Below are 10,425 nucleotides of genomic sequence, written 5' to 3' on the forward strand. Positions count from 1 at the left end.
ATCATGAAATCTTTCAAGCCCCATCCTTGATTCAGATCCCCTATCGGATTCATCTCCTTTGCAGTTTTCCCCTTCATCCCTAAACCTAGATCAGGAAGCTCGGGATCTTTCCTCTCCTCTCATAGGATAATTGGATGTAGTCTATGACTTTCTAGGAATAACTTCACCTAAAAATGGATAAACTAAATAGTCTTGGCAACAAAAGTAAGATCTAATCAAAATGTTATTAGATAAAGAAGAGCCAGAAGAGATAGATTTTGAGTCCTCACTTGCTTTTTCAGACCTTTTGGAGTTTAATTCAAAAGAAAATTCAAGGTTGAGAAAATTAGAATCATTTGGAATTTCTAAACAACTATCCCTTAAATCAAAACCAAAATGTGTTCAATCCCCAGAGGGCAGGAGAGGTAGGAAGTCAATGGGAGACTTAAGAGCTTTGGATGGGGACGATTGGAATTAGCCTAAAATAACAGACCTCTGGAGCAAAGGTAAAGGGTTAGCCCTTTCTCAGTAGTTATGAAAATAATACCATGGAATGTAAGGGGACTTAATACCCCTTCTAAACAATGGATTGTGAGGTGTTGTATCAAAAAGTATAAACCAGAGGTAGTTTTACTTTAGGAAACAAAGCTAGACAAAGAGAAAATCTTATCATTTAAAGAAAAATATGGGCCTCTGGGAAGTTTTTTCAGTAGAAGCAATAGGTGTTGTTGGGGGTTTGGAAATCTTGTGGGACCAAAGGAAGATAAGATATTTGCATCATTCTTCAAATAAAAACTGGATATTTGGTTCTATTTCAAACTTTAAGGAAAAGATCATGATTGATATCTTTAATGTCTGTGGCTGAATTCAAAATAATGTAAAACTGGCTCTTTGGACAAACTTAGAAATGATAATGCTCAATAACCCTCAACAAAATATGGTGTTAGGAGGAGACTTTAATGCAGTTCTACACTTGTCAAAGAAGTTTGGAGGCTCTCAAAAGGAATCCCAATCACTTTTAGATTTCATAGACTGGGTAGTCAAAAACAACTTGTTCAATATAGCAACTGAGAATGGAGTTTATACCTGGAAAAATAGAAGGAAAGGCTTCAGTTACATTGCAAAGAAATTGGATAGGTTTTTCTTTAAAGTGGATGATCAGAAGAAAATTTGAAATAGTTGAAAAAATATTTTCATATTTTTTTAGTTTTTCTATATGTTAGTAAATGGCATTTTTGAAGGCCTTCAGAGAATTTGTAGCCCTTGAAAGCGGCATGGCTAGGCATGCTCTTTCAAATCTTCACCTATAACTCTTGGAGACCTTTCCAATGAATTAAACGGCTTGTAATTTCAAGTCATGTGCAGAAAGTTATGCCTAGTTAAAGTTAGGACAAATTTTATATAGTTTTTTTTTGAAAAATTACATAGTTTTAGATTTTATTATGTAAATAAACCTGATATGGCTGTTGGTTTTTTGATTCTCAAGGAGTTGTTGGTGACCCTTGGAATCCCTTGGACTACTATATGTTGGATTTTAGAGTTGAATACAGTACTTTTTGGCTTGCTTCAATTATATGCTTTCCTATTCTCGTAAACAGAATTTACAATACCGTAGGTTCTCACTCAGGTGTTGTCATCTAAATCCATAATTTGGATCAGCGGACCTCTCAAAAGCTTCCTTCACTCTGAAATCTAAAATTATTCTATCTCCAAGGTCTGATCATTATCTGATTCAGCTATCTTTGATAGGTGATAAAATACCAATCAATTGTCCCTTCAAATTCAAAAAAATGTGGATGAGAGATCAGTTTTTTGACTCTTTGACGGAAAAGTGGTGGAAAGAAGAGAGGTTTGAAGGATCTAAGCTCTTTTGCTTTCAAAACTAAAAAAGATCAAACAAAATCTCCTTGTCTGGAATAGGGAGAAACTTCTAAATATATTTCAAGAAAAACTTAGTGTGGAAAAAGAAATAGAGCTCTTGAACTCAAAGGCCCTAGCTCAAGGAATGGATAAAAATAGATTCTTCAAAGAGAAGGAACTACTTCTTGCATATGAAGAAATTCTAGCAAAATAAGAAACCTTTTGGAGACAAAAATCTAGGGATGTCTGGCTCACAGAAAGAAGATAGAAATTCAAAATTCTTTTACAACACACTGAATAGAGGAGGGCCACAAATAAAATATTAAGAATCATAGATTATCAAGGAAACACGATAGAAAATTTTGAAGAAATCTCAAATATATCAATCTCTTATTTTTCAAGCATCCTTAATAACAGGGAAGGATCAACTCTAGATCCTTAGAAAGAGCTTTTGAGAAACATTCCAAAAATAATATCAGATGCAGAGAATGCAAATTTGAATCATAAAATCACACCAAAGGAAGTGGAATTAGCTCGAATCATCTTCCCCCAGATAAGTCGCTTGGGCCAGATGGTTTCCCAACTTATTTTTTTCAAATATGTTGGTCGATTATAGGTAATGAGCTAATAGAGGCTCTATAAGCAGCAAGAAATTTAGGTAGATTTTTGAAGGAAATAAATAATACCTTTATAGCTTTGATCCCCAAAAAAGACAAGACTTTAAAATTCAAGGACTTCAAGCCTATTTCATTATGTAACTCTTTGTACAAGATCTTTTCAAAAATTCTAGCAAATAGATTAAAGAAGGTCCTTCCAAAAATAATTTCAAAGGAACAAACTAGTTTTGTTCCAAGCAGATCCATATTGGATGGAGTCATTATATCCCAAGAAGAAATCTACTCTTTGCAAATTAACGAACACCCAAGCATGTTGATAAAATTGGACATTAGTAAGGCTTACGACAAAGTAGATTGGAGGTTTTGATGTAAACGTGGAAACCTTTGGCTTTTGAAAGAGTTGGCTCAATTTAATGTATTATTGCATCTCTTCCCCTAGGTTTTTAGTTTTAGTCAATGGTTCTCCTAATGGCTCATTTGAATCATCTAGAGGGATTCGGTAGGGAGATCCAATCTCCCCTTTCCTTTTTATCATTCTTGCTGAATCATTGGGCTGAACATTTCGTAGATTCCAATAAGATGGTATAATCAAATAAATGAGGATCACTAATTCAATGGAGGCAGTTTCCCATCAACAATTTGCAGATGACACTATGTTGTTTGGAAAAGAAGATAAGAGAAAAACTAATTTCTTTAAAAGCATTCTGAGAGTTTATGCTCTAGCTTCAGGTCAGCAGATCAACAAAGAGAAGTAAAAGAATTTCTTCTTCAATGTTAAAAAGAATATCGAAGCTCAAATCCTAGCTTATCTCAACTTTAAAGAAGGAATACTCCCATGCATCTACCTTGGCTTACCAATTGACAAAGGTATGAGATCAATAAAAGTCTAGGATTCGTTAGGCCAAAAGATGGATAAGAAAATGGAATCATGGAAATCTAAATGACTCTCATGGGTGGGTAGAATCTTAATGCTTAAGACTGTTCTCTCGGCTATTCCTATCTATTTGATGTCTTTCTTATCCTTTTCAATTGGAGCAAATGAAAAACTTGTAAAGAAAATAAGAAATTTCTTTTAGCAAGGAATGACAAAAAAATGAAAAAATGGCGATGATAGCATGGGACAAGGTTTGCAGACCCAAAGATCTTGGTGGAGTAGGTTTTAGGAATCAATTATGGCAAAATAAAACTCTAGGAGCAAAACTAATGTGGAGGATCTATAGTGATCCAAGTCTGAAATGGGTAAGAATTCTCAAAGGGAAATATTTAGATTATCTGAGCTTAGAAGGAATATTTATAATTAATAACCCTCCAAAAGTATCAAGAGCTTGGAATTTGATTTTAACTTGTTTAGGATATTCGAGTATAGATTCAGAATTGGGTTCTACCAATCTTAAAGGTGTTGTAGAAAATAGATGGGGTTCACTGGTAAAAGATTATATAGTTAAGAATGAGGTGAAGGAATCAATTGGGTGGAAATGGAAAGAGTTTGAAGAATTACAAGCGGATAGGGATGACTATTGGCATTTGCATGAAGATTGCATTAATGAAATGTTATGTTGTCATTGATGTCAATTAAACCGGTAATGATATTGTTGTAATGTTGTTTTGTAAGCGATAGGAAGAGCTAGTGAAGCAAACTATAACTGGTAGGTAAGTTTGTGGAGTGAATCGGTATTGCTAGGTATTGGAGACTTCAACCAGTAAACCCTACTTGTTGTTTTGATAAACCCTAACTGATTAAGTCTGGTGAATTGGTTATATTGGTTTATGATCTGATGATGAGCGGTAATGATTATGACACGTATGCATATTGTATGAAGAGAGTTTCAAAGTGATTTTGGCGCGTTGAGGTAACGGATTTTGTCTTAGGAATGAGCAAGTATACTGCATGTAATGTAAAGCATGTGATGAGTTACTAAGCATGATGAAGCGGTGATCAAGGAGCGGTCGAGGCTTTCTTGAATGATGTGTAGAGATTGTTATGTAATCCAACAGTCATACTTGAACTGACTTGTTTGTAATCTCTATGTGAGAATTAGGTTTTTGTTGTGTTACCAACCTAGTTGATTGTTTATAAGATCGATGAGTTGTTTAGTTTTAGAGTTGGAAATTTTTTAATTGAGTGTGTGGTTGTCGAACCGGATGATGTATCTACAGTTTGAGTAAAGGAAGATAGGAGCATGAAAAGGATCTGAACAAGCAATTGTAGTGCTATTCAAATAGATCAGCAAACTCCTGTTGTTTTCTAACAATTACAACAATTAAATCCCCTAACTAGGTAATCTCTAACAAGCTTGGTGTTATTCAAATCCTCTAACAAGGTGATCCATTAGCTTGGATTCTAAATCCTTTACAAAGGTTACTCCTCACAGGGTATTGCTTCTAACAAGGCATTATAGTCAATCCCTTAATTGGGTGGTCCCTAACAGGATCTGTTCTTAACAGGATTTTTTGTAAAGCTTTAATAGACTTAGCTCCTAATAGGGTGAACTTCAGAAGAGTTCAGATAGTTATCTTGTGAGTCTCATCTCACCGTGGTTTTTCCCATTTGGATTTCCACGTCAAAAATATTGTGTCAAGTGGTGAATGTTTTTGTGGTTATGTTTTCTATGGTTTATTTTCTTAACTAGTTATTCCACTTTGATATGTCATGATAACCGACAACAAATAAAATGAAGTTTTACTTATGTCAGTAAAAGTATTTGAATGGTTATGAGTTTCAAGTTGTTTATTGTTATCTGTTGTAACAGTCAACCAGTTTAGCTTGATAATTTTTATCTTAACAGTGATATTGCATTGATAGTTCTAAGTTTACTTTGAGAGATTGATTTTGAGAAAGGTGAAAGTTTATCAGTTTTTCTATCTACTGATTCACCCCCCCCTCTCAGTAGTTTACCGGATCCTTGTTCTTTCATCATACCATCAATTGGTATCAGAGCATCTCAGGTCCTCTAAGGTATAAGCCTAACAACTTAAGGTAAAGATCTTATAGATCATGATGAAGAAGGAAGGTCTGAAGCGTAATAGAGAGAACTATAGGATATGGAGTGATAGAATGAAAATTTATATCAAGAGTCTTGGAAATCAATATTGGGAACATGTTAATACTCAATATGTTGTACCTAGTGGGATTATGACTGATGATCAGAAGAAAGAGCAACAAGAAAATAATCAAGCACTGGAGGCTATTATCAGTTCTTTGTCTGATGCAGAGTATGTAGATGCACATAGTCTGGAGACTGCATATGAGGTATGGAAGAAACTTGAAGAGATTTATAGCGGTGATGAATATGTAAAGATTGCAAAGGAAGAGAGTCTAAGAGGAAAGTTTGATGACATGCGGATGGTTGAAGGTGAGAATATCCAACAATATAGTCAGAGGATAAAAGAGATAGTTGGTGAGATCAAGAGTGCTGGTGGTAAAATGGATGATGCCATAGTAGTTAGTAAGGTATTGAGAACCCTACTACCAGTCTACGCTATCTGAGTTGTAGCCATTCAGGAGCTAAAATCTATTGACAAAACCAAGGTAACCCTTGACTCCATCATTGGTAAGCTTACTGCTTTTGAATTAAATGGTTATGATGGTAGTATTCAAAAATTTGAATCAACATTTAGAGATTTTATTTCTAACCCATCTATGAGGCAAAGTAGAGATGCCAGTCACAGTTATGAATCTAGATCCAACAGAGAAGTTGATGATGAAGACAGTTTAGTTGAGCTTGAAGCATTGTTGGCCAAGCGGTTGCCCAGAGGAATCGGTAAATATAGAGGTAAATTACCTTTGAAATGTTTTGCATGCAACAAGATTGGACACATAGCTGCTAACTATCCTAATGGTAATAATGAGCACAAGCGAGAGAAATTGAAGAAGTAGAAAGGAAAAGGCAAAAGAGACTATCTTATTGCAGTTGATGGTGGTATCACTAATGAGGAATCTAATGGTGTTTCTAATGAAGACATTGTGTTTGTAGCCATTAAAGAGAAAACGTCTAATCAGAAGGATTTAGTTTCACAAATGGATAATTGTGATGATTGGATCATTGATAGTGGTTGTTCACATCACATGACTGGTGACCGGAGAAAATTTCTTTCCTTGAAGGAATTTGATGGCAGAGTTGTAAGATTTGGTAAAGACTCACCCGGCATGGTTAAAGGTAAGAGAACTATTTCTCTTAATGGAAAGAGTAGTGCAGATGGTGTCTACTATGTTGAAGGTCTAAAGCACAACCTGTTGAGTGTTGCTCAACTCAATGATAGAGGATACCCATTGGAGTTTAAAAATGGTATGTGCAAAATTTATGGGAGCAAAGGTGAACTAATTGCAACTGGCAAGTAGACTAAAGGTAACTTGTTTCACCTAAATCCTAAAGTCAGCAACTGTTTAATTGCTAAAGTAGATGATAGTTGGCTTTGGCATAGGATATTTCATCATATAAATTTTGATAACATTGTTAAAGTGAGTAAGTCAGAGACAGTGAGAGGTTTGCCTCGGTTGGACAAACCGGTTAATGCTTTATGTAAGGAATGACAGTTGGGAAAGATGACATCCTCAAATTTCACAAGTAAAACTTTTTGAACAGAGCATTTGTTAGATTTGGTTCATACAGACCCCTATGGACCAATAAGGACTAAAAGTATTCAAGGTGACAGATATTTCATGATCTTCACTGATGATTGCTCAAGGATCATGTAGGTCACATTCTTGAAGGATAAAACAGAGGCACTTAGTAAATTCAAGACATTCAGGGCCTTAGCTGAAAAGGAGAGTGGAAAGAAGATGAAGTGTTTGAGGACTGATGAAGGTAGAGAATTCACTTCTGAGGAATTCACTAGATATTGTGAAGAGAATGGTATCAAACGATAGCTTTCTGCACCAAGGACACCACAACAGAATAGTATTGCAGAGTGTTGGTAAACAGATTTGTCTCCCACAATTTATTCAATTTTTATACACTTTAGCCCAAGAAATGAAAGACAAATTTCACCATACAGTTGGAAAATCATCATATTGATTAACCTCTAAATTAAGGTATAGCTCCCTTTAATAGATATTCAAATAGCTCCAAATTACACACAACCAACATTATACTTTTCACTAGAAAGTACAAAAAGGTATTTGTATTCACCAATCAATACCAAATGAACACAAGCATTGATTCATATATAATTCTTTGTGTAAAGCCGACAGACTTCACATGTATGCTAAAACAAAATGAAAACCTTAAAAGATGAATTTCACTGATATTTTCTGTACATATAGAAAGCTATGACAAATTCTTTCTTGAAATAAATTCTCATAGAAATCAAATTTCAAACACCAAACACACAGATTTGTAGTCAAAGATAACCTGTCATTTGATTTTCATTCATAAATGATAATCAACTTCCAACACATACATAAAGTATTCAGCCAAAATTAAAGAGATAGTTTTTCAAAAACTTAGCGGACTTGCGTAAAGTCATTACAAAGCTTATAAATAGGTCACCAGACCAATAGTTTAACCAAAGGTAAAATTAACTCGAAATGAGTTAATGAGAAATTGTCCTAACTGCATAACTGAAAATTAAAAGAAAGCTAGACACGCTGGCATACAACTGCCAACAGTGCTAGTCATGTTGTTGATTTTGTTCCAGTCGGATTGCCCAGGCTGTTATTCTGGGCAGACACCATAACCACTTTCGCTGTACTCCACTCCCGATGAACCTTCGAGAACTCTTGGATTACCACTACATGTGGCAGGTTGATATGAATTACCCTTTTCTTCCAGAGTTCCTTCTTTCTTTTCACCAGCTGCACTTTATCTCTATGAGAATCCAAGTGGTCTAGACATACTTTAAGCATCGACTCCACTTTGGCAATCTTTGTAAAATCCTCCATGGCTAAGGACTTTTTGACCTTAATCTGTTCAATGTGACTGCTGAATTGATTGACCATTTCTGTTGTATCTTCCAAAGTTTGGCCATCTTCTTTAAGCAACTGAACATCTACATAGTGCAGATCTTTTTGCATGGTTGTTCTCAGGGTTGTTAGTTCACTTCATAGACTAGCAGACTCACTATGACCTTGCTCAATGATTTGGTTACACCACTCTATACTTTCTTTGCATATGAACATTATGTCTTCATCTAATCCTAGCACTTGTCTTTTGACAAGAAAATTCATCAAGCCATAGCGTTGAATATCGCACATTTGACTTGAAATCATCGCCCATTTAGTCTTTTCGTTCTGCCATGAGATTAAGTCAGCGTCCAATTCCTTGGTAACATCATTGGCATCCTTGAAAATTTTAACTAAATCTAATATATAATTAGTTCCTTGATGCACAATCAATGTGAGCCACTCAGAGAAAATCTTTGCGATCATCTTGTTCTGTTGAACCTCATCCAAGAACTTCTGATTACCAGTGGATTTTGAACTAAAGGGAACAAAGCTTTGGGACAATGGCAATGGACTATTTTGTAGAGCATGGATGTATTGAGCCATTTGCATTAAACTCTGTTTCAACTCTGCTTTATCCTTTTCATCCTTCCAAGTGTGGGAGATAATCCTTTTGGTTGAAGTCTCTAAATGTTTCACATCAACCGCAATAGTTCCTACCCCCAAATCAACTCGCTCAATAGTATAATCGGCCCCTGAGGCAGTGGCAGCATCCTTATCAGATCTAGGCTTAGCAATATCTGCAGTCCAATGTTTTGTGCCCTCATCAAAATGATCATGGTCTCCACTTTTAGCCGCTTTGTCTTAGTGGCTCTTCCTAGACATTTACTCATGACATCTTCCATTAACATAGAAATAGGCACAACATTCCTTTTCTTGGTAATTGAATCACTTAACCATTTAGGAGCCACAGTTAGATCCTTAGATTGCATGGGCAAAGGCCCTCCTGAAGTCGACATCATAGCATTATCTGTATTAGACAAAACATCAAGCACCTGTGAATCCTAGATATTAGCATCAGCATCGATTAAGACCTTGTTAGCATCAGAAACAGGTGTTTTCATGTTGCCCTATACTTCTTTGGCATCCAAATCAAGAATGAGATGAGCGGCAAGTGGCTGAAAGTTCTTCTTGTATCTTGACCTAGTAACTCGGCCACCAGTGGAATGTGCAGCTTCAGAGTCAAGTTTTTCCTCTTTAATCTTAACTTGCTTCTTTCCTTCCACTGTCATCTGCAAAACCCCTGTTGCAGTCTCTTTTCCTTTCACTCCAAAACTCTCATTAAAACTTATGTTTCATAAATGACAATCTTCGACAAAACAACTGCTCACTTTAAAATAGCCAAGAAAATATTACCCATGATTTTCATAAGTTATCATCATTACTCTTCACTCATGTGACATCACTCTGAAATGATCGCAAACGAGCATGCATTTAATAACAAGTCACTTCATATTTGAAAACACGGATTCCCATGCCATACTTGCTACAAATGACAACTTTTAAATCATTAAGGAAGAATATTCCCCTTTTTTGTCACCGTCAGCCTATCTTAAAATCCATGCCGCCACCTCGTGAAAAGTCATATGATTTGCAGCAAATCAAATATTGAACTTTGGACCTTGAAAAATAACAACAACACAAAAACATATACATGACCAATATTGAACTTTAAACCTTGAACCAGAAAGGTTCAAGTTCAAGGTTCAACCAATGCTAAACATCGACAAATACTAAAGAAGATTTATAAAGCCGCGTGGGAAAATAAACTTTAACATGATGCTCATTGAAATTTGAACCTTGAACCAGAAAGGTTCAAGTTCAAGGTTCAAGTTCAACATAGTAAAACTTAAAGAAAACAATGAAGCCTGAATTGCACAGAAAATTCAAGGCACACAACCTGACCAAAGGACCGGTTAGGGACATGACTCAATAAGATGGTATTAAAATGGAAATTTATATGTACCGCCAATAGTGGCTCTGTGTGGGTACTGTGACTGTAAAGTACCAATTAATGAATCCCAGAAT

This window comes from Cryptomeria japonica, chromosome 4 (assembly GCF_030272615.1).
Source record: "Cryptomeria japonica chromosome 4, Sugi_1.0, whole genome shotgun sequence".
Taxonomy (NCBI): Eukaryota; Viridiplantae; Streptophyta; class Pinopsida; order Cupressales; family Cupressaceae; genus Cryptomeria; species Cryptomeria japonica.